General features: G+C 40.7%; 1 protein-coding gene across 2 annotated transcripts in view; it reads right to left on the reverse strand.

Moving 5' to 3' along the window:
• Rnf43 (ring finger protein 43) overlaps positions 1-18,241 on the reverse strand; it is a 67,667-nt gene that overhangs the window by 26,074 nt on the left and 23,352 nt on the right. The window lies entirely within an intron of this gene.

The raw sequence follows: 18,241 nt of genomic DNA on the forward strand, positions 1-18,241 counted from the left end.
GCCAGAGAGTCCTTATGAAAAACATCAAAGAAATGAAACATGAAGAAACCGGGTAGTTATTTAAGGATGTCAGAGGCTCCTCGGGCTACCACCAGAGCTACTTAGCATTGCTAAGTTTGGGGATTTCGATGCAAGAGTGTGAAATGGCTTCATTAACCTAAGTCACAGGCACTCCACGTCTTTCAGCCTAGACTCCCACTCAGTCCCACTCGCTCAGATGGTAGGAAATTTCAAGGTGTCCTGCAAACTCTGTTCCACACTGCTGTATTTCACAACTGACTTGCCTGATGCTTTAAGGGAAATATTGTATCTAAATAGGCCTGCTTAACTAAATCATCTATGCTTGGGTTTTAATTGGCACATCGTGAATAGGGATAGGGTGAAGCTGTGGGGCTTGCATGGCTGATCCTAGTACCCTGCTCTTGGGCAGCAACATACAAAACTGCATTTATATTACAAAATGGAGAAAGTGTAGAGGGTGGGCCTATCCTTCAGAGAAAAAAAAAGAAAGAGGGAAGGAAGGGAGGGAGGGAGAGAGGGAGGGAGGGAAGAAGGGAAGGAAGGAAGGGAGAGGGAGGGAGAGAGAGAGAGGGAGAGAGAATGAATAGAGGGGACACAGGGTGGCTGCACTTAGAAGTTACATCAGGAAGAAATGGATAAAATTATTCAAGCCACCAGCCAACTGAGATGCCCAGTCTCCCCTCAGAACCCGTTGGGGAGTTGACATCAGGCCAAGGAGGCTTCTGTTGAGAAGAGGCAGGAGCCAGGGCAGGCTGTGTTGGAGACAGCCCAAGGACTCCAGGTGGACTGCTGGAGCCCTCTGACCACAGCCCCACATCCTTGTCCATGGGGTGGCCCTGGGGAAGAGGCCTGCTTTGGGGGGATTGTTTAATGATTTGCCAGCAAAGGACAAGTCAAACAGACTGTTGGCAGTTGCCTGGATGCAACAGGAGAGCAGATTTTTATTCCCACCCACTGTGTAGCCTTCCAGGCATGGGATTAAAGGAAAAATGAGAGATGGTGTTAGGAGAGCCAGGAAGGGATGGCCACTTGGGGCTCAGGAGTTCACTGGGTCTCTGTGGATGGTGCCTGCATATCTTGGCATTGCTGCCAGTTGGTATTTTCATCCTCTGAATAGTTTAGTAATTCCTAACAGTAGCATCTCTGAAACTCCTAGAACTAAAAAGTAAACTACTTAAGTAGTCTTTTTTTTTTTTTTTTGGTACCAGGGATTAAACTCGGGTCCTTGCGCTTTCGAGGCAGGCGGCAGAAGCACTGAGCTAAATCCCCGGCCTGCATAAGTAGTCTTTTATGGTAGAATTCTAGGCATCAAAGAGTATGAGACAAACAACAACAACAAAAACACTGGGGCTGGGGATGTAGCTCAATGATAAAGTGCTTGCCTAGCATGTGCAAGGCCCTGAGTTCGGTCCTCAGTACTGCAAAAACAAAGGGAAACAAACAAACAAAAAGCCCCACTGCTATAGCTCTTAAGTCATATACAGAAAATGTATGATGGAAAAATAGTTTAATTCTTTGCTGTGTTCCTTCTTATTTCTCTTCCAATGGCGCTTTTCCTCAACTCTAGAGGGAGGAAGGTACTTCTCCTATCTCCCGAGAGCCAAAGACTCTAAGATCTCCAAGCTCTCTATTTCTTTTTGTCCTCAATTCCCCAGACAGGGTCCTTCTCTAACCCTGTGACCTGCCTCTCTCACCAGAATTAAACTTTCCTCCAAGTATTCCCCACAGTTCATCTATTCAAATTTCAAAAATTTGTTTGTTTGTTTGTTGAGACAGGGTCTGACTATGCAGTCCTGGCAGGCCTTGAACTCACTCTGTAGCCCAGGCTGGCTCTGAACTCACAATCCTTCTGTCTCAACATCTTCAATGTTGCCATTACAGCTATGGGCCACAATGCTTAGACAAACTTGTTTTTCAAATTTGTTTGTTTGTCTTGTTTTGTTTTGTTTTGTTTTTTTTTTCGGTGCTGAGTTGTTTTTTTTTTTTTTTTTTTTTTTGGTACCGGGCATCTAACTCGGGTCCTTGTGCTTGTGAGGCAGGCAGTGGAACCACTGAGCTAAATCCCTGGCCCGAGTGCTGAGATTTTAACCCAGGGCCTTCACACTAAGCTACATTCCCAGCTTCTTTTTATTTTGACACAGGGTCTTGCTAAGTTACTACCTTGTCCAGTCAAGGCTCAAACTTGCAATCCTCCTGCCTCAGCCTTCCAGAGTCCTGGGATTACAGGCACAGGCCACCATGCCCAACTTTAGTCAAAATTCCTAAATGACACTTCTGTTAGTGCTCCACCTTCTTATTCATTTCCTCCAGCAGAATGCCCGTTTTTTAAGATGCTCAATAAAATATTAGTCCTTTCCTTCTTCCTGCAAAGTAAATCCTGAGCTCTTTGAAGTCAGGAACTAGGTCTTAGTCATCACTTGCATAATGCCAAGCACAAAAGAAAAATGTGTGTTGAATTACATGTTTTAATAAGCAAATGTGAGATAAAAGGAATTTGGTGGTTGCCTCCTCATTTGAATATGATTAAGATTCCTGCTTTCTTTTCAGAAAACTGCATATTCCCTATAAGCTTAAATTTAAATGTCAGCTTTACAGAATTTTGACCTCATCAATAAGGTAGAGTTCTCTTTCCTTTTACCATCATGCCTAAATCGCCTCCATCACTGGACAAAGCTCATTTGTTTTAAGAAAACTTTCTTGCTTATTAATCCATCCCATCCCCAGTTTTGTTCTTTATCTGCTTTGTTTTGTTTGTGATAATGGAGTTTGAACCCAGAACCTTTGAACCCAGCTCATTTTATTTTTTTGTTTCAAGATAGGGTCTTGTTAAATTGCAAAGCTGCCCAGACTGGGCTCAAACTTGCAATCCTCCTGCCTCAGCCTCCAAGTGCTGGAATTACAGGTATGAGCCACCACACCCACCTCCCTGTTACTCTTTTATTATCTTCCCTCAGTATCAATGGGCTGAGTCAAGCATATTTCTGAAGAGAGAAGAAAGCAACACTCCCTATCCCTCCAGAAAGGGAATGGTTCCTATTCTCAAGAGACTAAAACTAGGGCTGGGGATTTAGCTCAGTGGTTTCGCCACATGCTGCGCAAGCGCAAGGACCCAAGTTTGATCCTTGGTACCAAAAAAAAAAAAAAAAAAGAAAGAGAGAGACTAAAACTAGATTATAAATCAACAGCCACGCATACATACATACATACATACATATCCGTACATGAAGGTCTTAGGGTCATTTGCCTATACCCATTACAATACCCAGGTAATGCAAATCCACACAGACAGCACATAAATCCAGCACTGGGACAAGTGGAATGCTAGATTGCTTTGGAAGAACACTCTTGTCATTTTGAGCTCTTCAGTGTATCTCCTAGATTTGATGGGATGCTCTTTTTTGGGAGATGCCATTTAGAGACTATTCAAAGTAATTTTTTAAAAATCCCTCTAGTATTTTTTTTCCTTTTTCTTTTTACCATCCCTCTAGTGTTGACTAAAAGATACCCTTACTCCATTGCCTTTAGGGTGTAGTCTTGGCTGAGAGTCTCCAGCAAAGTTCAATCTCTACCAAGATTTTATGAGGGCTTGGCCCAGTGATCTGCATAGAAAAGTTCTAGGAACACTCAGAGTCAACATATTCCCAACAGTATTTCATATTTTTTCTTTTGAAGTGGGTATTTCTCTTACCTTTGCTGGAATGAGAAATGAATTCTATTTCTTTTCTCCACCATTTATACCCCGAAAAGGCAATGTGTCTGAGGCCCAAGTGACACCACCCTCCTTCTTCATTTCGGCTCTCCAGCCTCCCCGCCCCTGAGAATGTCTGAAAGCCACTTCATGCCTCAGTGGCTGCAAGTTCAAATATTCCAAACATCCCTCCACTTGCTCTTTGTGAACTGTGAGCTCCCCGTCGTCATTTCCTAATTGCTCATACCTCTTTATTTTTCTTGCTAATAAGCACAGATAGTAAGAGATACAGATAATATGGAGGAGGAATCTTCTCAGTTATCAAGTTGGCTCTGCTGAATAGAAGTTCCTGTTTGCATTTATCAGGGGCTTGCAGGAGGTGTCATCACCAGACTGAGTGGGTAAGGGAAGTACTTGGAGTTAGGAAGGAGAGCCAAATTCCTGGCTTGAGAGTTCACAGGGCAATGAGGATCAATAGTAGCACTTTTGATTTGTACACTGTTATCAAGGTACAAAGCAACTCTACCCTTTGTCCTTTTTATTTTTACTCAGCTAATGGAACGCTTTACCCTAAATTAAGATTATTACTCAGCTTTGATGTTGCATTTTATATTAGCAAAGTGCTTTATAATCTTTCATTAGCTATTTTCTTCTCACTTTATTAGCCATACCCATTTCACAAATTAGGTAACTGAGGCTTGAAGAGACAACACAATGAATTCTGGGCTTGTAACCCGAATTCTTGGCATGAATTTTATGTACTAAGGGAGACTTGACAGACTACAGGAAGAAGCAGCAGGTAAAAGAACAGAAGCACAGAAATTATAAGAAATTTCCTGGGAACTAAACCTGCAATGATTATTAGTGAAGACTGCAAAATGTTACTTTAGTTTGCTGGCAGTAAAAACTAGAGCCTTTGCTAGTTTAATTTAAAATGTGACCACCAAACATATCTTCAATAGGAAAATAGTTCACTCTACTTCCTAATTTCCTCCATAAATAGGTTTGAAGACACAGAGAAAAAAATAATGTATCTGAACTTGATGGTATCAGCTGTTTCCTAAGAAAAGGGTTGAGGCTAAAGCAAGACAAACATCCTTCAATTACTCTGACCCACTGAATACTCCTTTCTTGATTCTCTTCACTTATTGTTTGTGACAGAATGTTATACTAGTTCTTTTTGTTTGTTTGTTTGTTTTTATTGCTCTACTAGTTCTTCCATTGATTTGTCCCTCACTTGTTGCCTCTTCCTATTCTCTTCTTCTCCCTCTCATTTAAATATTTATGTTTCCTAAGGATACATTCTCTGATCTCCATTATCTCTCTTCTGAGGTTCTTATTCATTCCAGTATCTTCAATCGTGATTCCCAAATTGGTCTCCAAAAGTCAATTCTCCTGTATGTCAACAAGCCTCTTACATATTATATCTTTGTTGTCTAACTGGTACCCAACTGGTACTCAACTATACCCAACCTAAATACCATCTTTTCTCTCATGCCACCCTAAACCAAAAACCCCTTTTAATCTACCTATTTTTGTTAATGGTACCATCATTTTCCTAGAGATTCAGGGAAAGCACCTCAGAGTCATGAGTCCTCCTCCCTCTCTCTAGTCACCAGTCTTTGGAAACCTACCTTTTCTACATTCTGAAGTCTAAACCACTATAATAGATTTCCAACTAGTCTTTAGCCTCTCACCATTCAGTGGAAGCACACTTTTGTTAAACAATGATATACTGATCCTATCTATGTCCTGCTAAAATGTCAACTGTCTTCTGAATTAAATTCAAACTCCTTAGCCCATCAAATCAAGACTTCAATGCTCGGCACTAGCTCAGCAAACAGTAAACTTGGATTCATATTTCAACTGTCACTTCCAAGCTGTGGGTGACCTAACCTATCCAAGTCTTGATTTAAAATGGAAGCACCAGGGTAACCCATTCAGGACCCCTCCATCTCTCAGGAGCTATTCCTCTTCCCCATTAAATTTTTTTTTTTTTGGTACCGGGGATCGAACTCAGGACCTTGTGCTTGCAAGGCAGACACCAGAACCACTGAGCTAAATCCCTAGCCATTCCCCATTAAATTTTCCTACTCTTAAAAAAAGAAACAAATAAAATGGAGGCACCACCACCTACCCAAGAAGATCAGTGTGGAAACGAAACTACAGTACCACCAGTTCCTATACATAGCAGGTACTGAAAAAGTATTAGTTCCTTTTTCTCCAACCTAGCTTTTTTGGCTTTATCCCTGCTTTTCTCCTACATCCACTATACTGCTTGTCCAAACCACACTGTATTACTCACTATTCTCTCACACTCTCTTAGAATGCCTATTGCTCCTATTCTATGACTTATTAAATCTGACTTAGTCCTCTAGGGCAAGTTTATATGCTATTTTTTTCATGAAGAATCTCTTCATGGGAAATGCCCCAAACACCTTGGTTGTATCTATTTTCTACATAGCATACTTTCTACTTTTTGCTTTATATTTTTACCTACTGAACTGAGGGCAGGGTGTCCTGATATCTCACATAGCGCAGTGCCCTAACATAATGAACAATAAGTAAATGTGTGCCGAATTAACACTAAAAACTTAGGCTTTTGGTCTCCCAGGAATCCATTTGTTTGACTCATATTTTATACTGAGCACTCTTTTATTTTTTTATTTTTATTTTTTGGTACTGGGGATCGAACTTGGGTCCTTGTGCTTGCGCAGCAGGTGGCGAAACCACTGAGCTAAATCCCCAGCCCAAATGAGCACTCTTTAGAAACAATTTCTGAAGGGTTATCAAAGTTTCATACAGCTAATAGAGAAGCTGAGTCATTCAAGGATTAAATTCAGTCCTAGTTCAGCCCAAAGGAACTGTCTAGACCCTGTTCCTACTTGGGATATAAGTTGGCAATTTGTGTGAGCCATAGGAATCCATTTGAAAACATTTAAGTAAGAACATATTTGTCTTAAGCATGAGCAAGCCAAATTGCATACTTACAGAAATCCACCTCTATTAGGCTGACAATGACAACAGCTTCGCTGAGACAGAAAAGAGATCCAAAAAGCCATTTGATTTCATAGGATCTGAAAGTGGCTCAGCTAAGATATATTTTACTCTGGCTTTTATCCAATGCATTTCCTCTTGGCCCAGTTAGCAAATGGGTAATAACTTGACATTAGCCACCACAGGGTGGCTGGAACATAAGGTGGCCTCACCGAACCATATAATGTGGCACCAAGTTTCTGAATCACTAACCACAGGTGCATCGACTCTTCCCCCCCGACCACACCGCCCTCCATAAAAGCCACCTTATCTGATATTTCTGTGGACACAGTGACTATGCTCTGGGCACTTTCCTTTGCTTCTTCTTAGTGTTTGTTCGGGTGGGTACTTTTGTCCAGATGCCTATAAATGAATTCTTATGGCACAAGAGTAACACCCAGTCATCAGACCATGCTTTTGTCTTTAGGTAGGCTGACCTCAGAAAGCAACAGCATATCTAATTGCAAAGCCAACACCTACCTGAAAAACTTCAAAGGCTTAAGCCGGAACCCCCTTCCTAGTCAAATACCTAACTACTGCCTGTCACTAAGTTGGTTCTTAGCCTGGGAATTATCAGCCCTGTTGCTGGAGCCATCTCTCAACTAAAGTAACAGCTGCTACAGTTTCCCCCAGTCCTTTGAAACAAGGAAGCTCAATGGCTCCCAAATGCTTCCTCATCAAGATATAGGAGCCACTTGACAGACCATCGAGTAGGATGCTGGATGGGCCTGCACAGGGATTTTCCCTAGGGGTAAATGAGAATAGGCCTGAAGTACAGCCTCTTAGCTGGCAAGTTTTGAGTTTGTTTATTGCTTTGCCATACAAGTGTTCAAACCGGGGACGAATGAGCTACATTCCCAGTCCTTTTTAAAATTTTATTTTGACACAGGGTTTCACTAAGTTTCTCAGGCTGGCCCCAAACTTATGATCCTCCTGCCTCAGTCTCCCCGGTAGCTGAGATTTGGCAAGTAATTGATGAGCACATATTTTCTGCCCAAAATTGTGTTAGGGCTTGCCTATCTTGCCAGTCTTTTTATTTATTTGGATTTTTTTTTTTTTGATACAAGGTCTTGCTATGTAGTTTAGGCTCACCTCAACTCACTAAGTAGCCTAAAACGGCCTTGAACTCACAGTGATCCTCTTGCCTCAGCCTCTCCAGTGCTAGGATTAGAGGTGTGCAACACCATGCCTGGCTCAGAAGGTAAAATGTTATTGAAGAGATATCACATACAATACACACAAAGTGAATGGTGATGCAAAATGGCATATTAGCAAGGGCCACATTCTATGGTACAGCCAATAAGTTCTGTGGGATTTCCAGGGAGAGATGGATCTTAAATAGGAGAAAAACAGTCATACAAAATCAGCAGGGACTAGTCCATTGGTGTTTGTCCAACAAATTTTTGGGTTTTTTAAAAATTAATTTTTGAAATCTCTTAGCTTTAGCTTTGAGAAGAAACAAGGGGCTAAGTGAAGGGAAAGACAGTGTTCTTGACCAGTTTCTCTCAAGTCTTCAAGGTGCAGCAGGAAAACCTACCTGACTGAAAAAAAAATCTGCAAAGATACTTTGGAGAGCTGGGGCAGGGTCATGTTATGAAGGCCACTGCCCAGAAAAGTTAACACCTGCTCTCATCCTGTGAAAAAAGACTCATCCCAAGTTCTGGAGCAAGAGGAGCTCATTATTAACATGGTATTTTAAACAGAAAAATTCTAAATTTACATTATAAAGGACAATGCAATGAAAAGAACACTAGAGGTAGGAAAATGAGCTGTTCCAGGAATGCAGTACTGCCAAGATGAGGGCTTGAATTCTGATAGCAACAGTTACAAGGAGAACGATGAGTCCCAGAAGATATGGAGGAAGTGTTGACAGTGCTTGCTGACAGACTAGACGACAAGGATGAAGGATGGGGAAGAGTTAAAAGTTCTAAATAAGCCTGGAGAATTGGAAAAAAAGATGTTGCATTACCAAAATGGGGAAGCTGGAACATGAAGTTAGTTTTAAGCAGGGGAAATTTAAGTCAGTCTTTGGAATACTGAGTAAGAGATAAATATTTAAGTCCGATCAGCAGTTTGAAGCATTAGAGTTTGAGTGAAAAGCAAGAGCTGGAGATACAAATTTGCCACACAGTGTTTATATCTTCAGACACACTACTATTGACATAGCACTTCAAGTGTTAAGTTTAATGCATGAAAATACTTAGAACAAGTTAAAATGGTAGAATAAATGAAACCTATTAAAAGTGGGGTTTGTGGTTCCTTGTTCATCTGAGCTGGTCCCACCACAATACACCCAGAAGGAATGATGCTGTGTAGCTTGCCATACCAGAGTGAAACTCCACCCACTTGGCTTCAAACATAATCCAATGTGCAACCTAAGAGGTTCAGTAGCTCAGGGAAGTGGAAAGATGAAAAGTGGAAATTCCTAAAGCAAGGATGTCATAGAAACCAATCAAGAGCAAAGTCTGTTCTCCGTGGGTCATATTAGTTCTGCAGCCCAGCTACTAGTTTTTCTGAAAGCAAGCTCTCATCTGCTATCTGTTGCTAGAGTCAGTAAACCATTTGCCCAGTGGCCATAGATAAATGATCTAGCCTCAGGCCACAAACTAAAGGTCCTGATTTCTGGGTTGCTCTTAATCTCTGCGAGCAGGACAAAACTTCCCCTATCCAATTCAGGTTGGATGTTCTAGCCCTAAGGAGGCAAAGTCATCATGATCATAAAGTAGGGAGTAACCTAAATCTCAAAATGTGGTCCCCAGGCTAGCAGCATCAACAACACCTGAGGGGCCTGGTGGTGCATGCCTGTAATCTCAGCACTTGAGGGGGGTGAGGCAGGAGGATCTCCAGGAGTTCAAGGCTATCCTAGGCTACACAGTGAGTTGAAGGCCAGCCTGAACTATATAGTGAGACCCTATCTCAAAAAACAAAACAAGCAAATAAACACCACCTGGGAACTTTTTAGAAATGCAGATTTTCAGGTACTTCATCAGATATACTAAATCAGAAATTCTAGGGCCTCAGAAACTTGTTTTAGCAAAGCTTTTACACACTAAACTTATGAAACAGTAACCTAGAGGGACCCAAATAATTTTAGGTATTTTCTCTACTACATGCAGAAGGGAAGAAACTAGGATGAGAAGCCAAAATTCAAGACTGATCATTTCACAAAAGACAGACTACATTCAGGTAGAAGAGCAGAGGCACCCCCCCATTCCCTTCCTCACCATATCCAATCTGCCCATAACCTCAAAATTAACCAGGGCAGGGCCAGGGAGTTAGCTCAGTGGCACTGCACCTGCCTGGAAAGCACAAGGTCCTGAGTTCAATCCCCAGTACCAAAAAAAAAAAAAAAAAAAAAAAAATTTAACCAGGGCATTGGCTTGAGAGGACCAGACAGCATGCCTCAAAACTTCTTTGTATAATTAGAAATTCTGTATTTCTAGAATTCTACTATTTAAATACAACTCAACACATGCTTCCAAATAAACCAGTCTCCTATTTACCGTGAACAAATAAGAATGCTGGGCAAATGATTTTGTTTGCTGTAGTGTCTGTGCTTTTCTAAAGGAACTCATTTCTTTTTACGATTGAGCTATTGCTTTTTCCATGAAGTAGGGGGAAATATTAGTTGTCTTGGATGACAGAATACTCTGCTCATCCTCAGGAGGTTGGTAGTTTGGAAGCAGAGCACAGGATGAGTTGCCAGGTTGCCCATCCTCAGCTTCTGCCTTGTCTTTTTACTGTATTTTATTCATCTTCCTCCAAAGCTACATTCAGAATCAGCAAAGAAAAACTGGAGGGTGGGACAAACCTTAACTCCAAAATAACTAAAGGGAATGAAAAAAATGACCCTGAAAGCTGAGAAAAATGGGAAAAAAAAATCAAAAAACAAAAAAGCCAATAGAAAGGATTAGACCAGAGCTTTCTAACTAGTAAGTTATGGAGCTGCAGTCCAGTTATAAAAGGGAATCTATTCTTTTTTCTGGAAGGATATCTCGTGGCTCCCTCATTTTTCCTCAGTTGAAGAAAGCAAGGCAAATGTTAGATACTGTTTTTGTAAAAGAAAAAGAGTATAGCTGTTTTACACTTGGAATTCTGGTAGAAGTGGCAAAACCTAGAACTTTGATGCTTACCTCAAATACTAATGAGGTAGAGTTTTATTTCATGATTATTTAAAACTTATGACCTAATCTAAACCCTGTCCCTATGCTCTCTGGAATAAGCTTTCTGCAACAGTAGCCTTAAAACTAATCAGGACAGTGTTAAAAATATTAATTGGAAGAGTCTTCTGCAATAAGATGCTTAAGATAAGTTGTGTTCAGTTTTCCTGCTCCATATTTGGGTATCAAAATATCTAATGGGAAGACAGGTCTAACTCCGCCTCTGCAAAACTCTAGCTCATCTACTAAATTCTAAAATAAGTTTAATGATTCCATTAACTAAAACCTCGTAACACTCAATATGTGCTTAGCAAAATCTCATTACAAAAAAAGGCAGAAGGAAAGGATAAGAAATGAGATAAGAAGTTAATAAAAAAAAGTACTGGATTCACAGAATAGTAAGGAGTTTCCCTGATCACCCAGTCCACATTGCTGGTCTCCCTCTTTGTTGTGACCTCAGTAGGAACTCCTTGTGTACTTCATTTGACACTTACTATAAACTCGTTGAAGGAGTTATCTCCAGTCCATATCTATTATTATCTTAAGGTCTCAGTTAGTAAGCACCTTGAGGGCAGGAATGTTTGTTATCATCTGCCCCTCTGGGCCCTGGAGAGGCCCAGCCTTGTGCTTTGCAGGAGGGTCTAGGAATACTGAGCAATTCTAAAGCTATTTGGAGTCATGGAGCACCCCACCCGGAGAACTGAACTCTGAAAGAGTCAAAGTGGAGTGAATGGGCAGAATGAAGGGGTGAGAGGTAAACTGCAAAGCTTGCAGACATGAATATGGGTAGAAAAACTGGGGTGAAAAATGATATTTTCAATTCCTTCCCCACTGTTTCTTCCTGGTCAGCACCCCCTCCCCAAATGCACACAGTTTTTTTCTTTCCAGCATCAATCAGGCACAAAACAAAGGAAGTTAATGATTTAGATACTGCTCCAATACTTAAAGTCAGGAAGTCAGTCATTTGGAGCAGGTTCCATTGCACATCCCTGCACGTCTTGGGTCTTGGGGGCTGTGCACAGATCACTGTGGCTCCAGTCGCCACACTGGGGGCCAATGCTGGCTGCCTGGCTCCTGAGCGAGAGAGATGAAAGGCTTTTTCTAATGTAATAACTGACGGCCTCTCAGTGCCGTTTGAACTGTTTACAGACTGAGTTAACGATTACAGGCAATGTGTATCTTGGCCAGGTGCCCGAAATTCTTACCCACCCGTCAGATACTATCAAAGAGGCCTTCCAAGCCTGGCTGGAGTCCTTCCAAAGCACCTCACAGAGATGCCGACACAAAAGGAGTGTTCAGAATGTGCTTGCACGCCATCCCTCTCTCTCCCCCTCTCTCTCCCTGTCTCTGTCTCTGTCTCTCTCTCTCTCTCTCTCCTGAGACCCAATCAAGCATGATTTAGGTGCTGAGGACGTTGAGTTTCCAGCACTGGGGAAAGGGACTAGGTCACTGCTGGGGCCAGAAGAAAGATTTCTTTCTAAGCAATTTAGGAGGTGTAGGTAAAGTCTTTGCAGTTGGTAGCCAGAGGATGATAGGGGTAGGGAAACAAGACTCTTGAGATGAGACAGAAATCTATACAACATGATATAGCAAGCAAGCTTTCAGACAGCAGATCTGGAAGAATGGACTTATTATTATGGGCAGTGGACAGAGGAGAGAGTAAAAGTGTGTTTTTTTCCCAAGGGCAATGCACAAGTTGCAAAAGAACACCACTTTTGATGCCAGGACAGAATAGAAGACTTCAAAAGTGATAGTAAGCCAGGGATGGTGTTGCCTGATGTAATCATAACTATTTTGAAAGACTGAGGCAAAAGGATTGCAAGTTCGATCCCAGCGTAGGCAATTTAGTGAGACTCACTCAAAATAAAATAAAGTAAAATAAAAGAAAGGGCTGGGATGTAATTCAGTGCAAATCCCTGGGTTCAATCCCCAGTACCACCAAAAAATAAAAAGTTAAAAAGTAAAGAGGGAGCTAGGAAAATACTTCTTGGCGGGCGGGGGGGTGGGGGGTGGGGTGTGCCAGGGATCGAACTCAGGACCTTATGCTTTCGAGGCAGGTGATGGAATCACTGAGCTAAATCCCCAGCAGGAAAACCCTTCTTTACTGAGGTGAGTTCCAGGAGACTAAATGGCATCTGTTTGAGAATTATCAAAATGCTCTTCACACAAATATATACTGAGCATTAATCATGAGCTATAATGGGAAGCTAGCTAGTTTACGACAGAAAAATATACATCACCAATAACGGTGGAAAAGCTTTCTGGGTACACAAATATTAAAGAGCATTTAATCCAGGGAACAGAGTCTAATTGTTATTTAATTATATGTTATCTGATAGACTCCAAAGGAAGATAAAGGCTTTTATGATGTCTTTATTAACTACCTGTTGGCCTCTGGATACATGTGAAAGTGGAATAAATGGTAGCCCCTGAAACTAAGACATAGAGTCAATATGTAAGATAGTTGCACACTCACTCTGAAACTATTATTACTACAATAACTCTCTCAAAGGGGAATATTTGTCTTCAAAAATCTAAGGAGAAATTATATATCTTTGTAGTTTCCATATATATTGAAGACATCATATAACTTATAACAAAATGCCCTCACAAAAATGTTTGTGGGCTGAGGGTGTAGTCAGTGATAAAGTGTATGCTTAGCATGTGTGAGGCCCAGGGTTCAATCCCCAGAACAAGAAAGAAAGAAAAGAAATGAAGGGAGAGAGGGGAGGAAGAAAAGGGGGAAGAAAGAAAGAAAGAAAGAAAGAAAGAAAGAAAGAAAGAAAGAAAGAAAGAAAGAGAGAAAAAAGGAAGGAAGGAAGGGAGAAAGAAAGAAAGGGAGGAAAAAAGAATTTGGTGATAGCAGATACAATTCACACTCCTTTAACTATATCTATATCTATATTTATAGTATACATACGTATATACACATATACATATATATATATATAATCAGCAGTATGTCATCATTTCCTTGAACATACTCTGCAGCTTTAGTTGGATATGGTTGTTTTATTCTCCATTGTGGAGCAGCTGGTGGCCCACTCCTGTCCTAGGAGATGAGCCCTCATGTTAAAAGCCTATTCTGCAGGCAATCTAAATTGAGAAGATGATCACTGCCCGCCTTGCAAGCACAAGGTCCCCAGTTTGATCCCCGGCACCAAAAAATAATAATAATGAAATAAAATAAATTGAGAAGATGAACTTGACATTACTATTTTTTTTCTTTTTCTTTTTTGGTACGAGGGCTCGAACTCAGGACCTTGCACTTTCGAGGCAGGCTCAGTGCCACTAAGCTAAATACCCACCCCTTGACATTCTTATTTTGATTAAGTTTAAGTTAGGAACCTACACTGATTTATTTTTTGAAGTTCAATGTAATGCTTCCTATGTTCTACAGCATACTAAAATCTATGCGCATTTACTATGGTTTTGTTTTTGGTTTTGTTTTTTTTGGTACCAGGGATCGAACTCAGGTCCTTGCGCTTGCGAGGCAGGCGACGGAACCACTGGGCTAAATCCCTAGCCCTGGTTTTGGTTTTGATAGTTGGAATAAATCCCAGGGCCTTGCACATGCTAAGCACATGCTCCACCACTGAGCTCCATGTGCATTTATTCCTTCTGAATAAAACTCTGAGCAATGCTCTGAATAGAAACACAAGTGAGTATTTCTGAACTGCTCCACAGAAGCACGTCCACTGGTCCCCAGACTCCTATCTATTGGAGACAATCTTCTCTCTTGGGAATTATAGTTCAGTTTGATTTTCAGAATACAAACAGAGATCTTGACTGCACTGATACTGTGCAAAAGAGTATGAGCGGCCAGTAAGATTAAAAGGTAAAACTACAAAAAGAAACCTATCTGTTGATATTGAATTTTAGAAGAAATTCCAGAGGATACCTTAGAATCTTCTAGAAAATAGCCTCAAAAAAAGAGACCCTGTCTTGAGTCTATCTATCCATTCATATTAGATAGCATGGAGTAGATAGCATAGAGTAATGGCCTGGATTTCGTACGAAAGGAGTTATATAATTTGGAAAGTTATTAGGAAGACAGAAGAAATCAGGGAGCTACAATGTGATATCACTGTACCTCTGAAATATGCAGAAATAAGATAGCTCAGCAGTCCTCCTCACACAGCATGGGTGGGAGAACACTTAAGAGTACTTACTATCCAGTCCTTCAAGCCCTGACTTTGTAAAAGAGATTAATACAAAAGAAGTTCAAAGCAACCCAACAAAAGGACAGAATTTGAGCAGATGTTCACTAGGAAGGGCCAGGGCCACCTAGATGAATAATACCTGAGGGAAGAACAATAGAAAGGGTACAGTGCAATAGTTACTGCTCTGGTAACTGAGCTCTTCATGTCCATTAGCACCACTGATACAACAGCTGTGTCTTTGAACTTTAGGACTCTTGGGGTAGGTGGGGCAGCCCCCTTTCATCTCCCAACTTTTTTCACCTTCAGAGTTTGGAAAATTGTGAAGGCAAAATGGTTCAGCTATTTCACACATATTCCACCTTATCTAGAGAGCTGCAACTCTACCACAGGGTTCTTCCAAGTGGGCCATGGTCCTGTGCAGGCAAGTATATCAACAGAAAAACAAAGTTCCTTATCAGTTTTCCATATAATAGGTTTGCTTGGACAGATTGACAATATATGGGAAATAGATAAAAACACTGATTTCCTTCCTCACCAAGATTACCATTTTAGCTACTTTCTGCCTTCAGTACCTAGCAAAACTAACAAATATTAAACAAGATCTGGAATTCCTTTGGGGGGAAAATATAAGGTAATGGCTTAGCCACAGCCAAAAGGTCTATCATAACATATCCCACCTATCCAAAGACTGTAGAAAGTATCATCAATAGGAGGCAATACATGGGCTGGGGATTTAGCTCAGTGGTTTTGCCACCTGCTGCACAAGCGCAAGGACCTGAGTTCGATCCCTGGTACCAAAAAAAAAAGGAGGCAATACAGTATGATGTTAAGTTCTCTAGCTTTAAACATATATACACCTCAATTTTAAGTTTGTTTGTTTGTTGGTTTTGGTGGGTTTTTTGCTTGTTTTTTGAGACAGGGTCTCACTGTGTAATTCAGGCTGGCCTTGAACTCATTATGTAGCCTAGGCTGGCCTTGAACTCCTGGTGTCCTCCTGCCTCAGCCTTCCATGTGCTGGGATTACAGGCATATACCACCATGCCTGGCTTCACCTCAATTATTTCTGATCAGAGATTTAGTTCCATGGTAAGATATACAACCACAGCAACAGCTATGAAGTTAATTCCTTCTTTACAAAGGATATCTTACTATTGTATATGTTTAAACTACTCCTAGAGATAGTTCCAGTTCTCTGATAAGTACATCTATTATGGTAATGAAATCAGAAAGCTGTAAAACATAAAAATCTAAGAAATATTCTTTTGGAAGAAAGACCATATATAGCCAGGCATGGTGGCACATGCCTGTAATCCCAGCACTTGGGGGGTTGAGGCAAGGGGATCGCCACAAGTTCAAGGCCAGCCCAGAGTACATAGTGAATTCAAGGCCAGCCTGAGCTACATAGTGTGACCTTGTCTTAAAAAAACAAAAAAATAAAAACAAAAAATCCAAGTGTTAAAGAAAGATTACATTGGGCCGGGGATTTAGCTCAGTGGTTATGCTGCCTGTCTCACAAGCGCAAGGTCCCGAGTTCGATCCCCTGTACCAAAAAAAAAAAAAAGAAAGAAAGATTACTTTGGTTCTGCAGCTTGAGACAAAGAAATGAAATGTGGTTTCTTTAGCTAAAAGTTTTCTAGATGATGCAGGAACTGCTGCTTAGGAACTACTTTCTAAACAAATTGCAAAGGGATGACTATGAACATTTCATCAACATATTACAATAAAATTCTCTAGGAAGATGCCTTACGATTAAGGATGGAGAAAACCACAGATGCTATTATTTCAGTTCTTCTCTTTCATTTTCTGTATTTTGTAATTTTCTGTAAAATCTACGTTTTCATTTGATAGGGAGGATAAGAAGTATCTTTTTCTGATGGGAAGACACCGTTGTCAGCATGTAGTCTGGCTCGCGGTTCAGTCGCCTGTTAATGGAGCCTGCAAAAAAACTACCTCCAGGTGAACAACAGCATCAACACACTGACTTACTCAACAAAATGATGGTTATTTTATAACATTTAATGAAACTCAGACAGTAACCTGGTGCATATATGGCATAGAAGGGAACAGGCCTGGTCATCAAAATCCCAACCTACATAAGACCAACCTAAATAATATCCAAGATACAAAGTGAAAATTTTTCATGGTGAGTAACATTTGATTCACCAATGGGTAAAGATTTTAAAATGGCCCCCAAAAATGAAAATAAGAGACAAAAAACAGAAGAACCATTATGTAAATTAAAATTCTTAAGGGGTGAGCCAGCCAACAGAACTCTGGAGAGATAACAGGCAAACCTTTACAGGAAAAAGAAAAAAACTCAGATCCACTTTCAAATTCATGCTGAATTTGAGACCAAGCTGAAACAAAGGAAAAGAAATGAGTTTGTGAAGAGGTTAGACTTGATTCTTTTCTAAGTAAAATTACAAATGGAATAGGGGACTTGATGGAAAAGACCCAGAGGTGTCACTGTCCTAAGGTCACCCAGTTTGCACGTGGCCATACTCTCAACAGGCAATTAGCCAAACTAATTAATATGGCTTCAGGGTCTCCAAAGACATGTTTTAGAGTCTGGCTCACACTTGCCTAGATTGTAAGGACTGAAAGTTAGCATTTAGAATACATGTGTTCTATACAGAATGTATACAATATAGACTAAATATTCTCTATATTTTATGTCCACATGTATATATACACATATGTATATATTTGATCTAACTTAAACACTCATTTTTTAAATCTTTTATCTTTTTGGCAGCACTGGAGATTGAACCCAGGGCCTTCACACTGAGCAAATCCTCAGTTCTTTTTCTGAGACACAGTCTAAGTAGCTAAATTGTCCAGACTGGGCTACACCTTGAGCTCTTCCTGCCTCACCCTCCCAGAGTGCTTTTTTTTTTGGTACTGGGGATCGAACTTGGGTCCTTGTGCTTGCACAGCAGGCGGCGAAACCACTGAGCTAAATCCCCGGCCCTCCAGAGTGCTTTGTATTTTAACTCATATTACCATAGTAGACATAGTAGTTGCTTTTGTAGAAAGTCAAATGTGATAATTTCAAATAATTTTCTTTCAGTGATTGACATGATATTCACCATCCTCAATTTCACTTTCCTATAGAGTTGTATAGGGACTATTGAATTCCTTTGGTACTGATGAGTTCCTTTGGTTCTGATAGA

This window comes from Heterocephalus glaber, unplaced genomic scaffold (assembly GCF_053883595.1).
Source record: "Heterocephalus glaber isolate CG9 unplaced genomic scaffold, H.glaber_assembly_v1.0 deba00001564, whole genome shotgun sequence".
NCBI lineage: Eukaryota > Metazoa > Chordata > Mammalia > Rodentia > Bathyergidae > Heterocephalus > Heterocephalus glaber.